Source organism: Lissotriton helveticus, chromosome 1_2, assembly GCF_964261635.1.
Source record: "Lissotriton helveticus chromosome 1_2, aLisHel1.1, whole genome shotgun sequence".
NCBI classification, from domain to species: Eukaryota; Metazoa; Chordata; class Amphibia; order Caudata; family Salamandridae; genus Lissotriton; species Lissotriton helveticus.
The window spans coordinates 443,969,927-443,996,504 of record NC_136058.1 but is presented as its reverse complement, the minus strand read 5'-3'; positions in this window follow the sequence as shown (position 1 = coordinate 443,996,504).

The following is a 26,578-nucleotide window of genomic DNA, read 5'->3' as shown; positions in this document are numbered from 1 at the left end:
CTGCATTCGCGGCTTCATCAGCTAATGAATTCCCTGCAACCTGAACACCATCACGTTGATGACTCAGTGTATGTATCACGTGAGTCTTTTGTAGTTCTTGTGATAACTGAACTACCTGTTCCCAAACCAACTTATGCTTAATTGTGCAACCTTTTGCATCTTTGAAACGATTTTGAACCCAGTTCTGCAAGTATTCATTGTAAGATTGGACGCAGTAATAGAAATCGCACGCTATGAGTGTGGGGAATTCGCGATCAGTATTTTCAAGCAACAGCTTGAATGCTTGTAGGTCAGCTCGCTGAGCTGTACAATCTCCAAGAGATTGAGTTTTAGTGTCCATACGTCGAAATTTGCCATCTCGCCAGAGACCTTTAACGATCGTGCATGCAGCACTATAATCTTGTTTACCCCCAATAGCGGGCTGTGCTGATCCGTCAGTATAAATGATGCATTCATACTGTTCTAGAGGCAGAATATCAGTAGGCAGAGGACATTCTTGTTCATATTGTAGAAATTCTTGTGTTTTTAAATAGGGGTCAAAAACGTATTCAACGTCTGTTGCAGCAAGAGAATGAACCCATTGTATCCATCTTGGATATAAGGCTTTAGCATTTGGAATGCTCGCCTTTGTCACTGCCTCTAAGGCAGGTACAGGAGTAACAACCATTACGTGCTTACCCTGTGCGAGGGCTCTCTCTTTTGCTTCTGCAGTTTGAACCGCTGTCAGAACTTTTTCTGTAGAAGTGAATTTCATTTCTGCTTGTGTGTACAGATGTGATTTATAAGCTATTGGTACTTTTTCTCCTTCAAAGTTGCGTGCGTTTACGCGAGTTTGTACGTGTGTTATTGCCAACGAGTTTGTACGTGTGTTGAATGCAACATTTCTGTGTGTTTTTGAGTCCAATTAATTGTTTTAAAATCAGGTTTGATTATTTCGTAGAGAGGTTTAACCCTTTCTGTGTTATTTAGAATGTAAGTTCTTCTGAAATTTAGAAAACCTAGAATCGACTGTAAGTTTTTCAGCGTTTTTGGAGGTTGGAGCAGCACACATTTCTCTAGAAAGTTTGCTGCCAGGCTTTTGCCTTCACTTGATAACTCATATACTAGAAAAAGGATGTTTAAGGGGGCAATTCTCGATGTCTTGAAATTTAATTTGTACCCTTCAGAGGCGATGCCCAATATTATGGTGTTCACCCTGTTCAAGTGCCTGTCCAAGACATCGTCTGTAAGATAGATGTCATTGACATATGATAGAGCTTCGTCATCATATGTTTGTAGTAAATCGGTTACTCTGACTGAAAATAACCCTGGACTATTCTTGAATCCCAGTGGAAGACGACAGAAGTGACGCTGTGTCCCCATAATTGAGAAAGCGATCAAGTACCTGAGCCCCACGCTTTTCAACATATATGTGGCACCCCTGGCTAACATCATGAGAACGTATGGATTCATCCCGATATCTTACGCGGATGATACGCAACTCCTCTTCCCCTTTAAGATCTTTACCCCCGAGGTTAGGAACTCCCTCACCCAGGGTATGAAAGCAGTGGCCCACTGGATGTCTTCCAACTACCTGCAATGCAACGTTGGGAAGACAGAATTCATGTTGTTTGGTGAGGCAAAACTACTTTGGACTCCAGATTGGAGGGCACAAGATCTCGGACCAGTACCCAAGCCCAAACTCATAGTCAAGAACCTGGGAGTCCAACTACATCAGGAACTCACTCTCAAACAACATGGCAACCAGGTGGTGGGAGCCTGCTTCCATGTGATTGGCATGCTGCGTAAAATCTTCCCCTTATTACTAGATGCAACCAGGAGGACGCTGGTACAGGCTCTAGTCTTGAGTCGATTGGACTATTGTAATGGCCTGCTCCTGTCTGTCAACGAGGGAGTCACAAAAAGACTTCAGGTGGTCCAGAACACGGCTGCCCGCTTGGTTCTGAACGCCCCTCCTCGTACGCCTTCCAAACCTCTGCTGACAAAATTACATTGGTTATCTGTCAAACAGAGGGCCAAGTTCAAGGTATGCTGCACCATACATAAAAGCATTAATGGGATGGGTCCTGCATTCCTGACCACCAAATTTGTCCCTTACATACCCTCCCGGACACTCAGGTCGAGCGAACAAGGCCTTCTGTGTGTACCTAGAGCAAAGAAGGCCAGACTTGGAACTAAAGCACTATCAGTAGCTGGACCCTCCCTTTGGAATAGTCTCCCTATATCTCTCAGGCTATGTTCAGAACACTTCCCTTTTAGAAAGATGCTGAAGACCTTCTTATTCCAACACTAGACTAGAATAGCTGCTCAAATAGTTCTTCCCCTAAACCTATGTGGTAGGAGCCAAAGGCGCGGAGATACTGCCCCGGGAGTCAAAGCCAGCACGGTACAAACCTGCAAATAAATAAAGTACCTACTTTCTGGTGCAATGTTTTGACAGAAGAAACCGTTTGAAATATCTAATGTGGTTTTATATTTTTTACGCACAATGTTATTCATTAGTGCTGCACTGTGTGCATTTTATACTGCAAAGGTTTTACAGCAAGAGTTTAAATGTCTGTAATCCAAAACTAGATGATATGTATTGTCTGGTTTGGAGACAGGAAACAAAGGATTGTTCATTGACGAGGTGCATGTTTCAATCACGCCGTGGTATTCAAGTTGATCTAAGATCTTCCTGACCTGTTTTTTAGCTTCTTGCCTAACTGGATACTGCCTTTGTGCAGTTGGTTGATTTTTCAATTGGATTTTATGGTGAGGAGAATCCTAATCCCATTCTACGTAATTTTTGTATACTGCTGGAGCCTGGGCCACTGCCCATTTTCTGGCATATATATATTTTTTATGAATTGGAATATGGTTGGAGAAGGCTGGCATAATTATTTCTTCGCCATGTGGACACTCCCTGACAAATTCAGGTGGCCAGTCTTGTTCAGCTAGAAGAATGTCATAACCCTGACAGAGCTTCTCCCAAAAGAGTGCTCTTATTTTTCTAGTTATGTCCCCCTCCATCCGGAGTGTTACTTCATATAACTTGTGTGGGACACTTGCCCTGGTATCGGCAGTTTCAACTTGGATGTACTCAATCAAGTCCACTATCTCCAGATGATCCTTCAAGATCTTGCGAGCTATGGTGACTTCTGCTGCACTGTCCAACATCGTTTGAGCCCATTCCCCGTTCTTGAGTTGTGTTCTCAAGATACTCTGCATGTCTGATTTTTAGACCTGCTACCTTCTTTTTGGTGAATTGAGTTTTCTTATTTTTCTGAACATGTTGATCGCCTTTGGACTTCACATGTTCTTCCTTTTGTTCTGACCGAACTCTTCTTTCGAATTTCTGTGATGAAGTCTGAAAGGTACGAGAGGAAAGTGTATCAGTATCTTGATATCTATCAGGTTTTCTCAAATTATCCCTATTCCTGAGGTTATACCTCCTTTCAGAGGGCTCCTTTTGAGGAGACCTACCTCTGGATTGAGAACGCTTCTCTTTAGGAGTTTGTTTAGTGTTCTTGAAATGAAGTATAAATGGTAGTCACGAGGTAGATCCAAGTAGAGATTTATTAAGTTGTTACAGGATCAATTCATGCTAGTTACAGGATCAATTCAAGATGATATAAGGTATATTCAAGCTGGTACATGGCCCCACCAGGAGCTGATCTTCATAGCAAGTTCTCCCACTTCTTTTTTGGAATAATAAAAGTGTTTTTAATAAAGACCTTTTCAGGACTTTCAGTCAGTTGGGGTTTCACTGGTTTACCACCCAAACTGTCTCTACCTAGTTCTACATAGGATTTTTCAATTATTCTGGCCAGTTCTTGTGGTTGCTCTTTTACATCAAATTCCCTTAACTTTTGGCGGATCGCCACGGATGCTGCATCAGCTTTAATATTAGCTAATATTATTGTTGAGACCTGTTTGAAATCTTTGGGTAATTTCATACCTAAATTTAAAGCAGGCTCTGCCCCGTATTCAATTTGAATCTGTTTCAGGACGTCTGATATTACCGCCATAGAAGGAACACCATGTGTTTAGTGTAGATTGCAGCAAAGACTGTACCCCAAGTGTCACAGTCCTCCAGGTGTGGTGCGATCCCCATTGGTAAACATATTGTTAGAATTCTGTGTTTCTCATGAGGTGTACTATCAGGAAATACCACCTCTATTTGAGTAATCTTTTGAGCTATCCAGAATGGAATTTGTTCCCTTTTTGCAGGTAATTTACCAATGACTGATTGTAAAGTCTGTGGTGTGATTTTATTTGTGTTCCCCTAGTGAGGGGTGTGTTGTGGAATCCTTATAGGAGGTTGGATTGTTAGAGTCCGCATGACATATTGAACCAATTGTCTATGGATTTTGATTAGTTCTTTTACTTGAACTAATAGTTGTGCATCTGACTTTTCCTCAATGGCAGGATGTGGTGTATAGCTGGATAATACCGGCCATGTTGCTCCTGGTCTACCTAGTGGACTGAGCCTGGTAATGTGATTTATATGTTTTAGGGCACCTTTAAACCAGAGCGCATGCTCTTGGTAAGTTAGTTGAATTTCAATATCCTCGAAAGGAACGTATTCTGTTGGAGGTTCCTCTTCTTTGTAGAAGTGAAACACATGTGATACTGGATTGCTTCAGGGAAGATAATCCATTAATAGAATACCTCTATCTGACGATATTCGTATGCCTCAATTACAAAAATGACTCTACCACCTCTTGATGATAGGCCATTTGTTATAAGATTTATAGTGATGGCTTTCCTTAAATTTTCTGGGATGATGATAGCATCATCATTGACTTCATTAAAGCCTGTTACGTCAAAAGCTGCTGGCTTTACTGCAGTTCCACCAGTTGCGGTGTTGTCGCCGTTAACAGACATTTTTGTTGACTGAAAGTTTGCAGGGCAAGTTTCAAGAAAACAAAGATACAGTGCACAATATTTTGGAACACTGTATCCTTCAACGTTAAACAAACCAAAAACTAACACATAGTATTTTTTCGTACTACTCAGTTATGGCGGATATTTTATCCTTTTACCCACTAAAGACGTCTATTGGAGTATTTTACGGAAAAAAGGGGTCTCTGAAAAAAGCACAACTGAGTTACTTTAGTATCTAGCATTAAATTAGTGCCTTAACAAATGTTGGGCGCCATGTAGTGTAGTTCCTATATTCCCAATAGGCTCTGCGCATTGGAATAATATATCCTATAGATTAGACGTAGGACTGAGGTCGACTAAGTCTCTATCGAATATACTAAACTTAATAGTGAGTGCCAGCTAGCTCAGAGGTCACTAGAAACTTTCTCGAATTCACAAGAAGGGATTTGTTTCTGACGACCGCATAAACATGACAACTTTGTTTCCCAAGAATAAGAAATATATCTCTAGAGTCGCGGAAACAATAGATAAGTATTTCACTCAGTCAATCGTGCATGCTTCGTTTCAACAGAGTTTGTTGAGAAAAAGAGAGACATGCGTTCTCAATAAAAAGGTTTATTGAACAGTCTTCTTTCTCATACAAGAAAGTGAACTGCTACAATCGTTAAACAGACTGCAAAGTATAATGCATACAGCGAGAATAGTATTATAAAATAATACTGTAAGAGCATTGTATGGTTTCTAAGCCATATAAAAATACATACGAGGGAGAGGTGTGGCGCCGCGGCCAGGGCGACTGACGCTGGAATCTGGGGACCACGGTTCGATCCCCGGCTCCGGCGGCAGGTTAGCCCAGCACCATGTGACTCTGGGCAATAGCTCGCTTAATCTTCCCGACGGCCCCCAGCGCCTAGAGACCCTTACGGGTGATTGTGCGCTTTACAAATGTGGACTTTACTTTACTTTACTTTATACATAAATACACAGGCTAAAATACTCAACGGGTGCTTCTAAAATACGCCTACCCCGATGTACCTAACCTAAGTCTAGTACGAGGGAAGAAGTTAGTATTGTGTAGAATAGGTTTAGATTTCTTTGCCAAGAATCTATCCAAGAATTCTCTGGTTCTAATCAGCTCCATACCTTAGTTAGAATGAAGGAGGTCTGGTATCTCTGTCTCGGGACTCGATTTCCCAACACCCCGCAAGGGGAGCTTGTAAACACTGGAGCTGGATTCTCGGCAGGTGAAGAGACAGCTTCATGATCAATGCGTCAGCTGGAGGGTCGGCTTCCTTCGGCACTTGCTGTAGAGAGCTCGGTTGGGCAAGTAGATAGTCGAACTGCTCTGAACCACCGTGTCTTGCTAGAGCAAGTAGAGGTATATTTATACCTTGAAGGTGTCTAGGAATGCCATAGTTTGACCTAAAGACTGGCATAATAACATCAGGAAAGAACCCCTAGGGAATAGTTGTTCTTTGCAAAGTACATGAGTTCTTGGACAAATCAATATTCGTGCAAGGGAAAGTTCCCTAACAGCTTAACCGATTTTCCAAGAAATCGTTGCGACATTTGGTACGGGTGGAAGTAGCCATGCCTGTATTTGGTCTGCATGGGATATGTCGAAATAAGGACTTGAATTCTATGCCTATTTAAGGGCAGAGTGAATTGTACCTATGTAAGGGCATAAATCGTGAAAATTCACTTGGAGCCTAAAATGCCACACAACACTGCAGGAAGAGGGCAGTGTCCTTGCAGTCACATGCACTTGATTGGGATAAAAGGTACCACATTTATTAGAAACGCTGCAACTATTAGAATAATAACATACCAAAAGCAGCACGTATAATGCAATAACAGACCAGGTACTAGAAAAACGTGACGCAAACAATGCAATATCACAGGCCAGGCGTTGTGACAACCTGACGCAAATAATGCAAAAACACAGACCAGGCATTAGAAGAATCTAAGGCAAACAATGCAATAACACAGGCCGGGCACTAGACGCAAACAATGCAATAACACAGGCCAGGCAGTAGAATTGATGCAAACAATGCAATAACACAGGCCAGGCACCAAGAGAATCTGATGCAAACAATGCAATAACCCTGGCCAATCACTATGAGAATCTGATGCGAACAATGCAATAACACAGGCCAGGCACTAGAAGAATCTGATGCAAATAATGCAATAACACAGGCCAGGCACTAGGAGAATCTGACACAAACAATGCAATAACACAGAACAGGCACTATGAGAATCTGATGCAAACAGTGCAATAACACAGACCAGGTACCAGGAGAATCTGATGCAAATAATGCAATAACACAGGCCAGGCACTAGGAGAATCTGATGCAAACAATGCAATAACACAGAACAGGCACTATGAGAATCTGATGCGAACAATGCAATAACACAGGCCAGGCACCAAGAAAATCTGATGCAAACAATGCAATAACACAGGCCAGGCACTATGAGAATCTGATGCAAACAGTGCAATAACACAGACCAGGTACCAGGAGAATCTGATGCCAACAATGCAATAACCTGGGCCAGGCAGGAGGGTTGAAGCAAATAAGGCAATAACACGGTGAGGCACTAGGAGAATCTGACGCAAACAATGCATAACATGGGCCAGGCACTAAGGTTGAAGTAAATACTGCAAAAACATGGGAACGGGACTAGAAGAATCTGGTGGACACAATGCAATATCACAGGCCAGGCACTAGGAGAATCTGATGCAAACAATGCAATAACACAGGTGTAGGAGAGTGGGGTCTGCAATCCTATGGTCACCCCAGATTTTTGCTTTTTGCTTCACTGGTTTACGAATTTCCCTGGCTGTGGGCCTGCTAATCAGACCCACAGCCTAGCTGTTCTCTCTCTAAATTGACAAGCATGTACCTTAGGTGCATTTACCAATTGGTACTGGGCCACCTTATCAGTCTCTGTGCAGTATACCTTAGGTATCCAGGGCATAGGTGTACCCAGGGCCTACCAGGGGCTGAAGCATGTATTATGCCACCCCTGGCTGGCCATCTAAACAGACACAACTGGCTGCACGACAGCTGGGGCAAGGTGGTGTAATCACCCTTTGCTTTAGATATAGTTACCTATATCTAAACCTAAAATGGACACATATATTCCTATCAGTCACTCCTATGGAAGGCCTTATCAATCCTGAAGGCAGAGTGCTTGGAATTATGTGAGATGGTGCTCTGGCATGAGCTGAGCCCGTTTGCAGCTTGCGGAACCAAGTCCTAATAGCTGTTCCATGATAACGCTATACCATATACTGTTTAGTGTATTATAATCCTCGAAGTTAAATGCTAACTCTGGTATAGCATTATCAAAACATGTCGAGTAAGGTGTCATACGAATTGGAATACTACCCCCTCGCCAATTCTGGCGACGGGGGTAGCATTCCACCCTTCTAGAGGGACACGACATGTATGTAACTGAGAACCCCGGTTAAAGTTAACTCGAGCCTTGGCATCACAAAATGGATGCTGCCACCACAGACACAAGTCTGACGTCCTGCTGCTGGGAGTCCTTCCAGCGAGGGCGGCTTGGACAAAGGGTTTACTGCCTTGGGAGGTGCTAGCACCACCCCAGACAGGATTTTGTGTATTGGGTAGGGTAGGCTTGAAAGGAATGAGACATGCCTGGGGCACACAAGGTGCCCTGTGCATACACCGGTTCCAAACAGTTGCTGGGGCACTCTAGCCCCAGCTCTGGCGGGAAGCCGGACAAAGGATTGGGGGTGTAGCCACCCTCCTTCCTGGTCCCACCCAGGGGAGGGACCTAGTCAGTAGCGCAGCCCCCTTTAGCAGGATAAAGGTAGTTGCTGGTCCCATTCCAAATCAGATTATCCTGAACAACTTTACAAGAAGAAACTCTGGACTTCGACATTCTGCTCCACAGAAGACTGAAGAATCTCCCTTGTGGGCAAGGAGTTTCCACCCTGCACAAGCAGGCACCATCAAGCGTCCAGCAGCCTCCCTTTGTCGTCTTCCTTCCCGGATCCAGACTTCAGAGCCTGACGAGACCCGGATTCCCAGACCTCTCCGACCTCAACCCACATCTGCAGCAAAGCTGAGACCCGTGGGTGCGACAAGACACGTGGGACCGGCCATCTTGGAAGAGACTGCACTTCGCTTCAAAGGTAAACTCGACCAAGTGCTTTGGGGACTGAGAAGCCCCAGCCCCGAGCAGCTCCTGCACCAAAGATCCGCCCTCCAGCATCCACGAGATCTGCGTGGGGCCCTTCTGCTTTGTTGCTGCTCGACGCGTTGTCTGGTCACTTGCCTGCTGGCTTGTGGCCTCCCAGACGACGAACCTTTGAATCTTTACTGCTGGTCTGGTTGCTCCAGACTGGCCCTTGCTCCCTTCCAAAAGAGGGGCACCTCGGACTCTCCTAGTCCACACCAGACGCTTTCTCCACTCACCGCGTGGGTTGCCTTTGCCAAGGCCTGTTGATGCCGATTCCGGATCCAACACCGCCGACAGCGAGGGCCTGCGTGGGACAGCTCATGCCTCCATCCTGGTCGTCGAAGACACCTCCTGATCCACGTGGCTGCAGAGTCAAGCGTCCACTCTTCACCTGATCGCGACGATGACATCAGGTTCCTTCCTGGTTCCACCCCAGTCACTGGCTAGTGACTGTGAACATTGTCCCCTCTGCTTTCAGGTCTCCTTCTTCAACAATCCACCCTTGGATTGCACCGGACATCTCCTTCCTGGTCGCCTGCAGCATCTTTTCTTTCAGGCTCCATTGACTTCAACGCGAGAACCCGACGCACTTTGAGCCCTATGCACCCGCGGCCCGTGGGTGAGGTAACAAGAGCATTTCGGTGCTCAAGGGTAGTTTAACTGTCCTAGTGTCCAGTTCCACAGTCGTTTTAGTCCTATCTAGTCAGGATTGTCCGTACTCACCTTTTTCTTGAACAGTACTGTCCATAGACGTTGTTACGCATCTCGCGTGTGAGTACACACTCTGCACACGCGTTCCGTGGGCCTCCTAATACTTACCTAGTGTTAGGGTAGCGTGGCCCCACCGATCCTACAGCCTCTGGACAGCTCCATTCTTACTATCGACTTTCACATTCCACTTACTTAGTATATGGTTTGTCGTGCCCCTAGGGCACCATTGTAATTTTGTGCAACTTAACGTATTTTTCAGAAGAGATTGTCATGTGCTTAGCCCTCTGACCTCATATAGAGTTCAGAGGTGTTGTTATTAATAAATATATCGTTTATTTTCATAACAACCTGTATAGTGCCCTTTCATCTGGTATTCAAGGGGTTATATTGTGGTAAAACAGCTGGCTTCACATGCCAAAAGAGTTTAGCCTAAGACTGCTTTGTTCATGCTACCATTAGGATAGCTGGTCTATAAGGTTGACTTACAACCAATCACCATAAGGGTTGTTTGGACTGATACAAGGTGATCGCTAGAACTAGTGAGCATCATATATCAGGCCAACTTCTCACATTGGTGTGCAGCGGTTGGGATTTGAGCTTGCTGTTGTTTTTACCATGTATAATCTTGAAATATCAGTTGAAAGATCACATAAGGTACTCTAGGTACATATAACAAGCTTAGAAATACTCTGAGTTCTACTGAACCAGCTGTTGTAGTAGAAAGGGCCTAGCACACCCTGACTACAACTCTTAGCAAGGGATCAGTAGGAAAACCAATAGTGTAGGTAGGTGCATCACTTACACCACACTAGAAGCATGTCTACCCATGGAGAGTCTTCAGAGACTCCCCTAGTGGTTAGTGACATTCCACAGGTCCTTTCCAGATATGCAGCTCTCAGTTTCCAGGAGATGAGACAATTGTGTACCTCCAGGAAATTGAAACAGGGTTCAAACCCTACAGCTCCTTTTCTGTTAGGTCTCTTAGAGACATATGATGCCAGAAGGGCTGCTAACACAGATCCCTCTAATCCAGATAGGAGTATGCCCCCCTTAGAAGGTACACTTGGTGATCCAGACCTCCCTGAAACAGTAGATGTAGAAGAGGAGGAGGAAGAAGAGGAAGTCTCTGGGGATGAGGCAGACAAAGGTCCTGAGCTAGTCAGCAGACTTACAAAGGCCAACTTAGACCTACATAGGGAAGGATCTGGGGGACCCCCAGTACTGACCCTAAGCAGGCCTAACTTTGGAGCTAGGAGAGATAGATCTCATTCTAGGGACTCCAATAGATCTGTGCACTCTCATGGCTCTGCTCATAGGAGAATGACTTCTCCCCAGAGGAGAATGACTTCCCCTCAGAGGAGAGAACATGAAGCAAGGATGAGACAAGCTAATCTGAAGAACCAGAGGGAAGAACTTGCCCTTGCCAAGGAGAAGCATGCCTTTGCTAGAGAGCAACAGTTGAGTGGGGCAGTCCCCACTGGTGGCAGCAATATCCCTAAGGATAAAGACAGGATTTTTGATAACAGAAACCTGAGCAAAATAGTGCCCTTCTATAAGACAGGAGATGATATTCACAAGTGGATAACTGCTTTGGAGAGAGCCTGCAAAGTACAGCAGGTACCCCAGAGTCAGTGGGCAGCTATATTGTGGCTCTCCTTTGAAGGTAAAGGTAGAGACAAGCTCCTCACTGTCAGAGATCAGGATGCTAATGATTACCAAGTCTTGAAACTTGCACTGATTGATGGGTTTGGCTTAACCACTGAGCAATACAGGTTGTTGTTCAGGGATACCCAGAAAACTCAGGCTCAAGATTGGACTGACTTTGTTGATTGTGCCACTAAGGCTTTGGAAGGCTGGTTACTGGGAAGTAAAGTTACTGATTACACAGGATTGTATAATCTAATTATGAGAGAACAAATCTTAAATAATTGTCATAACCAGTTGTTGCATCAGCAGCACTTGATTGACTCAGATCTGACCTCCCCAAGAATTGGGAAAGAAGGCAGACAGATGGGTCAGGACAAGGGTCAAGCAGCAGAACCAGAACCAGGGTGGTGGCCAGAAGAAAGCAGACCAGATGGGTAATGAGAATAAGCAAAATGACCAGAAGTCTTCAACAGGGCCCCAACAACCTAAGGAGGGTGGGTCCCAAACTTCCCAAAAGAAGAAGAATGATGGTCCTAAGAAACCATGGTGCCAATACTGTAAAAGTAAGACTCACTGGTTTAGTGAGTGCACCAAGAAAGGCCAAACTCCTACCACTACTGTCCCTAAGACACCTGCACCCCCTAGTACAGTTAGTAGTGGTAGTGCACCTCCCAAGGCTATAGTTGGGTTAACCCTGGGAACTGAGGTGGGTTCTGACTTAGTTAGAATACCAACTCAGGCAGTTCTTGTTTGTACTGGGGGCATGGATATGACCCCTGCTGTAAGCCCTAGTACTCTAGGCAAATACAGGCAAACACCTTTGATAAATGGAAAGATGGCTCAGGCCTACAGGTACACCTGTGCCAGTGTCACTATGGTGACACCAACATTTGTGGACCCTGACCAGATCATGCTAGGTACAGATTACCTAGTGACCAATGCTAGCAATGTCACTACCAATCACAGTATGGCAATTGTTAATTTCTCCTGGGGAGGGGTAACTGGCCTCAAAAGGGTTGTAGTTAGTTCAGACCTCCCAGTAGATTGTCTTTTGGGCAATGATTTGGAATCCTCACTGTGGTCAGATGTGGAGTACAGGACTCATGTAGAAATGCTAGGTCTCTCCTCACATGTGCTTGCTGTGACTAGGTCACAGGCCAAGAAATGCCCAGCTGAACTAGTGCTGGATCCTGGAAGAATGGACCAGACACTACCCAAGAGAAAGAGCAGTAGGGGTAAGGCTGAGCCTTCCCCCCTGCCTCAGGTTGAGGATCAGCTCTCTCAGGAGGCTGACCCCAAGACCCCAGAAGGAACTGTCCTAGAAGAGCTTGAACCTGAACAGGTTGAGTTTCTTGGGACAGGGGGACCTTCCAGGGCAGACTTGAGGCAGGCCCAATTAGACTGTTCCTCCCTTGAACCCCTCAGACAGCAGGCTTTCTGCTGAGGCTGCAGGGAATGCTACAGGTGCCCATAAGGTATATTGGGATGATGGACTCCTATACTCTGAGGCAAGAAACCCCAAACCTGTTGCTACCAGGAGGCTGGTCATCCCCTTGTCTCTTAGAGGTTTCCTTCTCACCTTAGCCCATGAGATTCCCCTTGCAGGTCACTTAGGCCAGAACAAGACTTGGGACAGGCTTGCCCCACACTTTCACTGGCCTCATATGTCTGAGGACACTAAAGAGTTTTGTCGCTCATGTGTCACCTGCCAAGCCAGTGGCAAATCAGGTGGCACCACAAAGGCCCCCCTCATACCACTACCTGTGGTGGGGGTACCCTTTGAGAGAGTGGGGATAGACATTGTTGGACCAATGGACCCCCCAACAGCATCTGGGCACAGATTTATACTGGTGATAGTGGATCATGCCACCAGGTATCCAGAAGCCATTCCCCTTAGGACCACTACAGCTCCTGTTGTGGTCAAGGCCCTACTTGTAGTTTTTACTAGAGTGGGGTTTCCTAAGGAGGTCATCTCTGACAGAGGCACTAACTTCATGTCAGGATACTTGACTGCCATGTGGAAGGAGTGTGGTGTAAATTACAAATTTACCACACCCTATCACCCACAGGGCAATGGGCTTGTTGAAAGGTTCAACAAGACCCTCAAAGGGATGATAAAAGGGTTACCAGAAAAGCTTAGGCGAAAATGGGACATCCTTTTACCCTGCCTTCTGTTTGCTTACAGAGAGGTCCCACAGAAGGGGGTTGGTTACAGCCCTTTTGAGCTTTTGTTTGGACATCCTGTAAGAGGACCCCTATGTCTTGTGAAGGAAGGATGGGAGTTACCTCTCAAAAAGCCTAAGCTTGACATAGTGGACTATGTACTTGGTCTCCGCTCCAGGATGGCAGAGTACATGGAGAAGGCATCCAAAAACCTGGAGGCCAGCCAAGAACTTCAAAAAGCTTGGCATGACCAAAAGGCTGTCCTAACTGTTTACCATGCAGGACAGAAGGTGTGGGTGTTGGAGCCAGTGGCCCCAGCAGCTCTCCAAGACAAATGGTCTGGATCCCATACCATCATTGAACAAAAGGGAGAGGTCACCTACCTGGTGGACCTTGGAACTCCCAGGAGCCCTCACAGAGTACTTCATGTGAACAGGCTCAAAGCATTTGTTGACAGGGAGGACATGAGCTTGCTCATGGCCACAGATGAGGGGCAGGAGGAAGAGAGTGACCCTCTCCCAGACCTGCTCACTCAGAACCCTGATGATGGGTCAGTAGATGGTGTAGTCTTTTCTGACAGCCTCTCTGAACAGCAGCAAAAGGATTGCAAGCAGGTTCTTCAATCCTTTAGACAAATGTTTTCTCTGACCCCCAGTCAGACAAACTGGTGCACACATGAGGTGGACACTGGAGACAGTCTGCCTATAAAGAGTAAAATCTACAGGCAGCCTGACCACGTCAGGGACTGCATAAAACAAGAAGTACATAAGATGTTGGAATTGGGAGTCATTGAACCCTCAGAGAGCCCTTGGGCTAGTCCTGTAGTTCTAGTACCAGAGCCTCACACCCAGGATGGTAAGAGAGAGATGAGGTTTTGTGTAGACTACAGGGGTCTCAATGCTGTCACTAAGACAGATGCCCATCCAATACCTAGGGCAGATGAACTGATAGATAAGTTGGCTTCTGCAACTTTCTTAAGTACATTTGACCTAACAGCTGGTTATTGGCAAATCAGGTTAGCTGAGGATGACAAGGTCAAGACAGCATTTTCTACCCCAGGAGGTCATTACCAATTTGTGGTGATGCCCTTTGGTTTGAAAAATGCACCTGCCACTTTTCAAAGGTTGGTGAACCAAGTTCTCACTGGGTTGGATGACTTCTGTGCAGCATATCTAGATGATATTGCTGTCTTTAGCTCCACCTGGGAGGATCACCTGATCCACCTGAGGAAAGTTTTAGAGGCTCTGCAAAAGGCAGGCCTCACTATCAAGGCTACTAAGTGCCAGATAGGGCAGAGTCAGGTTGTGTACCTGGGCCACCTTGTGGGTGGAGGCCAGGTTCAACCATTGGAGAGCAAGATACAGGCCATAAAGGACTGGGCTCCTCCAACCACCCAGACACAGGTCAGAGCTTTCTTGGGCCTGTCTGGTTACTATAGGAAGTTTGTCAAGAATTATGGGTCCATAGTGACACCACTTAATGACCTGACAAGCAAGAAAATGCCAAAGAAAGTTCAGTGGACAGTTAGCTGTCAAAAGGCATTTGATGACCTAAAGCAGGCCATGTGTACTGCACCTATTCTCAAGAGTCCTGACTACTCCAAAACCTTCATTGTCCAAACAGATGCATCTGAGTTGGGTGTGGGAGCTGTTCTTTCTCAACTGAACATTGATGGTCATGACCAGCCCATTGCTTTTATAAGCAGAAGGCTGAACCCTAGAGAGAAACGTTGGTCAGCTATAGAGAGGGAGGCCTTTGCTGTGGTTTGGGCCCTGAAGAAGTTGAGGCCCTACTTGTTTGGAACTCACTTCAAGATTCAGACCGACCATAAGCCCCTCCTATGGCTAAATGAGATGAAAGGTGAAAACCCCAAACTTCTTAGGTGGTCCATTTCCCTACAGGGGATGGACTTTACAGTGGAGCACAGACCAGGGACTGACCATGGCAATGCAGATGGTCTCTCCAGGTATTTCCACGTAGAACAGGAAGACTCACCTGGTCAAGGTTAGTTTAATGTCCCTAAGTTTGGGGGGGGGGTTATGTAGGAGAGTGGGGTCTGCAATCCTATGGTCACCCCAGATTTTTGCTTTTTGCTTCACTGGTTTACGACTTTCCCTGGCTGTGGGCCTGCTAATCAGACCCACAGCCTAGCTGTTCTCTCTCTAAATTGACAAGCATGTACCTTAGGTGCATTTACCAATTGGTACTGGGCCACCTTATCAGTCCCTGTGCAGTATACCTTAGGTATCCAGGGCATAGGTGTACCCAGGGCCTACCAGGGGCTGAAGCATGTATTATGCCACCCCTGGCTGGCCATCTAAACAGACACAACTGGCTGCACGCCAGCTGGGGCAAGGTGGTGTAATCACCCATTGCTTTCGAAATAGCTACCTGTATCTAAACCTAAAATGGACACATATATTCCTATCAGTCACTCCTATGGAAGGCCTTATCAATCCTGAAGGCAGAGTGCTTGGAATTATGTGAGATGGTGCTCTGGCATGAGCTGAGCCCGTTTGCAGCTTGCGGAACCAAGTCCTAATAGCTGTTCCATGATAACGCTATACCATATACTGTTTAGTGCATTATAATCCTCGTGGTTAAATGCTAACTCTGGTATAGCATTATCAAAACATGTCGAGTAAGGTGTCATACGAATTGGAATACTACCCCCTCGCCAATTCTGGCGACGGGGGTAGCATTCCACCCTTCTAGAGGGACACGACATGTATGTAACTGAGAACCCCGGTTAAAGTTAACTCGAGCCTTGGCATCACAAAATGGATGCTGCCACCACAGACACAAGTCCGACCTCCTGCTGCTGGGAGTCCTTCCAGCGAGGGCGGCTTGGACAAAGGGTTTCCTGCCTTGGGAGGTGCTAGCCCCACCCCAGACAGGATTTTGTGTATTGGGTAGGGTAGGCTTGAAAGGAATGAGACATGCCTGGGGCACACAAGATGCCCTGTGCATACACCGGTTCCAACCAGTTGCTGGGGCACTCCAGCCCCAGCTCTGGCAGGAAGCCAGACAAAAGATTGGGGGTGTAGCCACCCCCCTTCCTGGTCCCACCCAGGGGAGGGACCTAGTCTGTAGCGCAGCCCCCTTTAGCAGGATAAAGGTAGGAGCTGGTCCCATTCCAAATCAGATTATCCTGAACAACTTTACAAGAAGAAACTCTGGACTTCGACGTTCTGCTCCACAGAAGACTGAAGAATCTCCCTTGTGGGTAAGGAGTGTCCACCCTGCACAAGCAGGCACCATCAAGCGTCCAGCGGCCTCCCTTTGTCGTCTTCCTTCCTGGATCCAGACTTCAGAGCCCGACGAGACCCGGATTCCCAGAAACCGGCCATCTTGGAAGAGACTGCACTTCGCTTCCAGCACGACTCCCGAGGTAAACTCGACCAAGTGCTTTGGGGACTGAGAAGTCCCAGCCCCGAGCAGCTCCTGCTCCGAAGATCCGCCCTCCAGCATCCACGAGATCTGCGTGGGGCCCTTCTGCTTTGTTGCTGCTCGACGCGTTGTCTGGTCACTTGCCGGCTGGCTTGTGGCCTCCCAGACGACGATCCTTTGAATCTTTACTGCTGGTCTGGTTGCTCCAGACTGGCCCTTGCTCCCTTCCAAAAGAGGGGCACCTCGGACTCTCCTAGTCCGCACCAGACGCTTTCTCCACTCACCACGTGGGTTGCCTTTGCCAAGGCCTGTTGATGCCGATTCCGGATCCAACACCGCCGACAGCGAGGGCCTGCGTGGGACAGCTCGTGCCTCCATCCTGGTCATCGAAGACACCTCCTGGTCCACGTGGCTGCAGAGTCAAGCGTCCACTCTTCACCTGATCGCGACGACGACATCTGGTTCCTTCCTGGTTCCACCCCAGTCACTGGCTAGTGACTGTGAACATTGTCCCCTCTGCTTTCAGGTCTCCTTCTTCAACAATCCCCCCTTGGATTGCACCGGACGTCTTCCTCCTGGTCGCCTGCAGCATCTTTTCTTTCAGGCTCCATTGACTTCAACGCGAGAACCCGACGCACTTTGAACCCTATGCACCCGCGGCCCGTGGGTGAGGTAACAAGTTCATTTCGGTGCTCAAGGGTAGTTTAACTGTCCTAGTGTCCAGTTCCACAGTTGTTTTAGTGCTATCTAGTCAGGATTGTCCGTACTCACCTTTTTCTTGAACAGTACTGTCCATAGACGTTGTTACGCATCTCGCGTGTGAGTACACACTCTGCACACGTGTTCCGTGGGCCTCCTAGTACTTACCTAGTGTTAGGGTAGCGTGGCCCCACCGATCCTACAGCCTCTGGACAGCTCCATTCTTACTATCGACTTTCACATTCCACTTACTTAGTATATGGTTTGTCGTGCCCCTAGGGCACCATTGTAATTTTGTGCAACTTAACGTATTTTTCAGAAGAGATTGTCATGTGCTTAGCCCTCTGACCTCATAAAGAGTTCAGAGGTGTTGTTATTAATAAATATATTGTTTATTTTCATAACAACCTGTGTGGTGTCCTTTCATCTGGTATTCAAGGGGTTATATTGTGGTAAAACAGCTGGCTTCACATGCCAAAAGAGTTTAGCCTAAGACTGCTTTGTCCATGCTACCATTAGGATAGCTGGTCTATAAGGTTGACTTACAACCAATCACCATAAGGGTTGTTTGGACTGATACAAGGTGATCACTAGAACCAGTGAGCATCATATATCAGGCCAACTTCTCACAACAGGCCAACCACTAGGAAAATCTGACACAAACAATGCAATAACACAGGCCAGGCACTTGGATTGAAGCAAATAATGCAATAACACAGGCCATGCACCAGAATTGATGCAAACAATGCAATAACACAAACCAGGCACCAGAAGAATCTAATGTAAACAATGTAATAACACTGGCCAGGCACCAAGAGAATCTGATGCGAACAATGCAATAACACGGACCAGGTACTTGGATTGAAGTAAATAATGCAATAACACAGGCCAAGCATTATGAGAATCCAATGCAAACAATGCAATAACACAGGCCAGGCACTAGGATTGATGCAAACAATGCATAAACACAGTCCAGGCACTGGAAGAATCTGACGCAAACAATGCAATAACACGGGCCAGGCACGAGGAAAATCTGAAACAAACAATGCAATAACACAGGCCAGGCACGAGGAGAATCTGATGTAAACAATGCAATAACACAGGCCAGACACTATGAGAATCTGACACAAACAATGCAATAACACGGGCCAACCACTATGAGAATCTAATGCAAACAATGCAATAACACGGGCCAACCACTATGAGAATCTGATGCTAACAATGCAACAACATGGACCAGGCACGAGGAGAATCTGATGCAGACAATGCAATAACACGGCCAGGCACTAGGAGAATTTGATGCAAATAATGCAATAACGCGTGCCAGGCACTAGGAGAATTTGATGCAAATAATGCAATAACACAGGCCAGGCACGAGGAGAATCTGATGCAAACAAAGTAATAACACAGGCCAGGCACGAGGAGAATCTGATACAAACAATGCAATGACACAGGCAGGCACTAGGAGAATCTAATGCAAACAATGCAATAACACGGGACAAGCACCAAGAGAATCTGATGCAAACAATGCAATAACACGGGCCAGCCACTATGAGAATCTAATGCAAACAATGCAATAACACGGGCCAACCACTATGAGAATCTGATGCAAACAATGCAATAACACGGGCCAGGCAATAGGAGAATTTAATGCAAATAATGCAATAACGCGTGCCTGGTACTAGGAGAATTTGATGCAAATAATGCAATAACACAGGCCGGGCATGAGGAGAATCTGATGCAAACAATGTAATAACACAGGCCAGGCACGAGGAGAATCTGATACAAACAGTGAAATAACACAGGCCAGGCACTAGGAGAATCTAATGCAAACAATGCAATAACACGGGCCAGGTGCTAGGAGAATCTGATGCAGGTGAGCATGTAATACCCGGCGGGATCTAGTGTACTGTGTGGACAAGAGGGTGGGAGGGCAAAGACTAGTTTCATATGGACTGAAGCATGGGCAAAATTAGCAATATTTTAAGGAAGTATTTACCATATAGTAAATCATGCCGTCAGTTTTTTTTTGGGCCAGGTATGGGATATTACGTACCATGGGGTGTCAGAGAAATTATAATCTTTCCTACAAGGGTCATCTGCTTTACAAAGAATTTCAATACGAGGAAGAGGAGAGAATGCAGAGTATCATTAACGTTATGGGACAGCACACAACTTTAGAGGCTACTTAGATACAAGGTAGACACCTGAAATGGGCTCTGCACCTCACATGAATCCAGAACACGAAAGCGCCTTTAGACACAGACCAAACATCCTAGGAGGGGCAGAGGGGAGACATAACATCTAATCCCGGCTTTACCACTTTACCTAAAGATGCTGGAGATAGACACCAAATGTTACTTCTCAACAGGGCCACCATACAGGTCCTTATCCTGGGATTGTAGTCCCTCGGCCTCTCCCTCACGATCTCCACCACCCCACGTGTTGTTTACTGCACTAGGAAACTGTGCAACCAGGAGACTCTGTGTTTAACCCTGACCTACAATTTGTGAAATAGTGAGCTTCAGGAATCACTAAGTACATTTATGCCTCTCCCCCCATTTATGTCCAAGATCGGGATATTTACAACCATCCTAAAGCTGTAGGTAAAACTGTGCTTTTGGGGGCGTGGCCAAGATGACGACCTGAGCAGACGCAGTGCGGACACAGGGTCTGCCCGACTTACCGACGGAGGAGGTGGATCGGCGACGCAGAGAGCCACGGCTGTGTCTTACGAGTGAGTCAGCGCTGCGGCAGCAAGAGCAGCGAGCCCCCCGGCGTGGGGCTTAGGGCGACCCGTTGGACCGCAGCGACGACCCTGGTGTGTGACAAAGCGCAGGCCGGGAAGTCAGCGCCACTGTCTGTTCGCCCAATCCTGAGACAGGGCGCGCGGAGGGAATTGCATGGGTCTGGGCTGAGAAGCTAATACACTGCACGCAGCGAACTGCTACCGGAATCACCGGGGGCCCGAAGGGACGAGGGACACTAGGCCCGACTTGTGCTGCAGGCCGGGGTGGTGGAGCAGCGACAGGCTTAAGGATCCGCACTAGCAGACACAGAGGGGTCCAGCCACCGACCGGTCTGACCGGAACATCGAGTGACCACCCCCTGGCCAGCGATCTCCTGCCTGGGTGGGCCCGAGACAGGCCAGTGGACACGACATAGCTAACTCGAACAGATGGGGCGGCCGCACCATCACCGAAATGCTAGCCAAGGGGGCTGCCAAAGGGGAGAAAGCCCGTCCCCACCAACAACAACAACAGACCCTCCGGGACTGGAGGATGGAAGGGCCCCCATTACAAAAGCCTTTCTTGGCATCCCTCTTCAACTCCCTAAGAGATGACTTCCAGACCCTCAAACAGGACATGGCAGGAGAACACAGAGAATTAAGGCACGATGTGGATGGCCTGGGAGAACGGGTAGCGGCAATAGAAGAAATGGACCACGCCAGGAGCGAAGAGGTGGAGCAACTGCAACAAGAAGTGGTCCGCCTTCGGGAGCAGCAAGTGGACTTACAGGAGCACGCGGAGGATCTTGAAAACCGCTCTCGCCAAAACAACATTCGGGTGCGGGGAGTGCCATCGAAATCGGAAGGGACTAGCGTGGCCGGCTTCCTACAGCAGTTATTCCGAGAGATCCTGGGGGAGCAGGAAGATTTCGAGATACACATCGACAGAGCCCCCAGGGTAGGCCTGGCACGCCGGGCACCACCCCCCCCCACCGCCTGACATCCTAGCCTTCCTCTCTGACTTTCCCCTGAAAGAAAGAATGCTGCGAGAAGCCCGCCGAAAGCAACCCCTGCAGTTTCAGGCCACCGGGTGGCGTAATATCAGGACCTCTCTGCCATCACTTTGCAGAAAAGGAAAGCTTTCAGAGTAGCAACGAAGTTCCTCCGGGTTAACGAGATCCCTTACTCGTGGGGTCACCCTTTCCGACTCTTTTTTAAATGGAAGGGGGCTCTACACCAACTTCGCTCCCTATGGGACACATGCGCTCTATTAGGTGTTGACCCTGAGGATGATTAGTACACGGAGGGGGCATCAACACAACCGTCTCAGGACAAGCCTCCAAACACCGCCGCCTGGGGTGGTAAAGAGTGGGGAGCCACCGCTCGCCCAAAACAGTCCTCCGACCGGACACAACAACGATGGCGCAAGAACAGGCGGCAGCCGTCCAGGAAGTGTCCAGGGACACAGCTCAACCGAACTGATATACCACAGTCAGAAGGGGTTTTCATTATTGCATTGCCTCTTAATGGGCACAATGGGGAAGGGCGGGGGGCCAGCGGGGTCGCCATTGCCACAGACTCCTCTACTTCTACGGTAACACTACCACAGGCCTGGACTGAGTTTGTATAGGCCTGGGACTATGACTACTAGTTGGGGATTCACAGTTGGGGTCAGGGAGGGGGGTTGTTGGGAGTTGGGAGTTGGGGGGGTGGATGGGAAAGGGGGGAGGGGGACGTCCAGTGCTCTTACGTTTACGATTGGTCCCTCTATGGCCCTAATGAGGGCCAGGAACAATTTCTCCACTCAGTCCTTACAGACATCACAGACACATCGGATAGGTATATTATACTGGCGGGGATTTCAACATGGTCTTCGACACGGTTCTGGATAGGTCCTCCCAACGCACTCACCAAACCGGAGCATTTTCATCCAGTTGCACTGACCGGATGACAGAGCTGGATCTTCATGATCTTTGGAGCCGCACACATCCACACGATAGGGAATACTCTTACTATTCCAATGCACAAAAACCTACGCCAGGCTGGACCATCTCTTAGTCTCTAGTCCAGTTTGCGCGTTGTCCACCTCAACGGAGATAGGGGTAATCTCACTTTTGGACCATGCACCAGTCACTACCACACTCACTTTGCCACCGGCGTCATATCCTCCCAGGGTCTGGCGTCTTCGAGACACGTTACTACACAGGAAAGATGTGGTGAAACACATTCAGGACACTATCCAAGACTACCTGTCTCACAACGCAAACTCTGACACGACTCTGGCGATACAATGGGTGGCCATGAAGGCGGTCATCCGGGGGGAATTTTTGACTCTTTCCTCCGCTGTGAATAGGGACCGGCAAAACAAGCGTGATGAGCTCACGCAGCGTGTGGATGAGCTTGAGCAAATGCACCAACGAACTGGGGCACCCAGAATTTGGAAGAAACTCAAAGTCGAACGGCAACTTCTGGGAGCTCTGTACACAGACCGGGCGGAGTTCGCAGCCCTGCGGCTGCAACATGCCTATTACACTGGCGGGGACAGATGTGGCCGCCTCCTGGCGAATAGACTCAGAGTTGCGCGCCAACAACAGAGGGTTAAAGAGCTCTCCCGCCCGATGGGTCCGCAGTCACAGAGGACGCCCAGATCGCGGAGGCTTTCTGCAGCTTTTACGCTACTCTTCTTACAAGCAGCCCATTGGCCGAGTCGGCAGCGGCCGAATACCTGGACTCAGTCACACTCCTCTCTCTTGCACCTTCGCAATCGTAATATCTTGAAAGTGATATCCGCTTTGAAGAAGTGATTTCCGCCATTGCAAAACTCAAACCGGGGAAAGGTCCGGTCCGGATGGCTTTACAGCCATCTTTTACAAAACGTTTTGCACTATGCTAGCACCGATTCTCACCTGCCTTTTTAACACCTTTTCTGAACCCGGCGCCATCCCGCCTGACCTCCTGCGTGCGTCCCTTACGGTCATCCCCAAACCAGGGAAAGTTAGGGCCAAATGCGGCTCCTACAGGCCGATATCGTTACTAAATGTGGACCTTAAATTATACACGGGAATTCTAGCGGCCCGGTTGGACCCCCACCTGCCAGGCCTTATAGACCCAGACCAAGCGGGCTTCATCCCCGAATGCCAGACAGTAGATAACATCAAAAGTACCGTCCAACTCATAGAAAAAGCCTCCCGAATCCCTGGGGAGAGAATGATGCTGGCGGTAGACGCCGAAAAGGTGTTTGACCAAGTTCACTGGCCTTTCCTAGAACAGGTCCTGGCGAAGGTCAGAATTGGGGAAAAGTTCAGCACTCTCATTTTTAATTGTTACAAATTCCCCACGGCTGTGGTGCGAGTGAATGGTTATAGCTCGGAGAGTCTCGATATCGAGAGGGGCACGAGGCAGGGATGCCGCATATCACCACTATTATTTGCCCTATATATGGAACCATTCGCTCAGAGGATTCGCCAAAACCGTGTAGCAACGGGGATAGTGTTAGGTGGCTTCACACACACCATCAGTCTCTATGCGGACGATGTCCTGCTTTCACTAGAGAATCCGCGGACGGCCCTACCGGCTTGCATAGCGGAGTTGGATACCTTTGCTGGCGTGGCCGGGTTCAAAATGAATGCAGACAAGTCAATAGCCCTCGATTTGTCCCTAGCCCCCTCCACAAAAGCCTATTTACAACACCTCTTCTCCCTCCAATGGCCATCCGGCACAGTGCTGTATCTGGGGATCCAGCTGTCCCCCACGCTTTCAACTATGACGACGGCCAACTATGCTACACTCCAAGGGAAGATACGTGAGGAGTTAGGACGCTGGAAACACTTCCCCCTCTCTTGGTTGGGCAGGATCGCAGCGGTCAAAATGACCGTCTTGCCCCAAATCCTTTACCTCTTCCGGGCGTTACCGCTGCAGCCACCAGCAGGGTGGATCCAGCAAGCACAGGCGGACCTCTCCCACTTTATTTGGCGAGGCTGGAAGCCAAGAATGAAGAAGGCACTGGCCATGTTGGGCCCAAAAGCTGGGGGCTTGGGGATACCGGATTTGCGCAAATACTTTCAGGCGGCGCAACTGCGCTACTTAGTGGAATGGAGTAAGTGAGAGTCGGAGAGGCACTGGCTCTTTCAGGACCAGGCAGTTGCAGGGCCCACTTCAGGAAATCCCCTTTCTTCGTAAGGCCCACCGGCCCGCTAACCTTTACGCCTCGTTTGTCACACGGGTCTCCCTGAAACTGTGGGACGCCACTACCATCACTCACGAACTTACCACTTTCCCCTCGCCACTTACGTCATTGGTCGACAATCCAGACTTCACTCCAGGCCCACTCTTTAAACAGGAATATAAACTCCCTGAGACTCCCTGAGGCGGAATGGATGCGTTACATGCATGTCCGACACTGGGCACTCCAGCCACAAGTGAGGGAGACAGCAGATAGGAAACTCCAGCCGTATGAAAGGTAGCTTCTATCCCACACCAAATTAATATCCGACCTTTACAAATTTTTACAACCACCAACAACACATCTCTACAATCCAGGCAGGGAACGCTTGGAACGTGAACTAGGCAGGACCCTGAGCCATAAAGAATGGGCCACTCGGCATACCATACCGGGCTTACGGAGACACTAAGCGATACAAAGCGATACAAAAGGGGATGATGGACGGAGCGTTTGAGAAAATCAAACAATCACCCCCAGTCAACTGATCTGGGTTTAATCCATCACCATTCTTTAGCCCACGGAGGAGACACTAACCAAGATATCCACATATTGGTATAACACCCCATAACGGATACATGAGATGGACCGCAGCCAAGCCATGTCTTTCCTGGACCGGAATCAAGCATCCTAGGACCGGTTTCGGGGTTTCACCCCTCTTCAGCCAGGATAGCTTGACTCACGTCTGAGCATACCCATCCCACTCGGGGTGACAAATGCAAAACAACAGTTGATGGACAGAATGCAGAACAATGTCATACATTCACCCCAGTACAGGTTGGGTTGCGAACACGATCCACAAACTGGCATGTGGACACTAACTTCGGGATTCTTGCTGCCTGGCAGCTCCTGCCACCCAACGAGCAGGACTTTTATAGCTGAGATGTGTGCGCCCTGCCAGGCTGTTCCAGTTGTGCTGGCATCACCGAGCTGCACTAGATGAGTGCAGACAATGGAGCAGACCACCTGAGGGAGCGACAAACCTGGAGGTTCACGGTGACAAAGAGTAATTCTTTTTAAGATTACTGTGAGAGTGTTACCAGTACTTCTTTAATGCGGTATTTTCAGGGAAACCTTAAAAAAAGGTTAACACTAGCTACAGTATGATTGCGGTTACTAAAAATGTAACATCTGATAGCACAGTAAGAATTTACACGTTTTCTCTATTTGCAAATTATGCTCGACTGATCTTATACTCTATACAGCCCATCCTATAATTTGTGTAGCCTATTTTATATTTTGTTTAATTCTTTCTTTAAACTATTGGCTTTCCTATTCAAAGTGCTGTCTCTCATGGGCAGACGTCACAGCACTGTGAAAATATACAAGTCACTATTCCCTAGTGCAACAACCAGGATTCAATTTAGCGGCCCTCCAGTTTGAGACAAAGACATCAGAAATTATAACACTAAGCCCAGTGCCCCAGGCGATCTGAATGGCGTCTGAGTTGAGCCCATTTACATAAACGCAGGCTATAGGATGTGTGTCCAGCAGCTTCAAACGTGATCTCAAACTCCCTGACATACCAAGCCGCCTAAACGTCTCGATCATAAAAGGCTACTCCAGGGAGTCAAACGCCTTATCAGCATCAGCTGACTTCATGTTTGGGTTTAACTGATGCAGCACTGCGAATACTGCGAATACCGTCTGTAAATGAACCACTGCGGAATTATGTGGGACAGATCCCAACTGTACAGGGGAGACTATTTTCTCTAGTAGGAGGGATGGCCGAGTCGCATCACCTCAGGCAGGAATTTATTATCACTGTTACGCAGTGGCAGAGGGCGATAAGATGTACACTTACAGGGTCTTTTCCAGGCTTAGGGGGCACTGATATGACTGCATCACTTATAGACGCCAGCGACACACCGTCCTTTAATGCCTCAGCATAGACCTCCTGGATAGGCCGCACCTACACTGCACCCCCGGCCCAGGACAGGCCT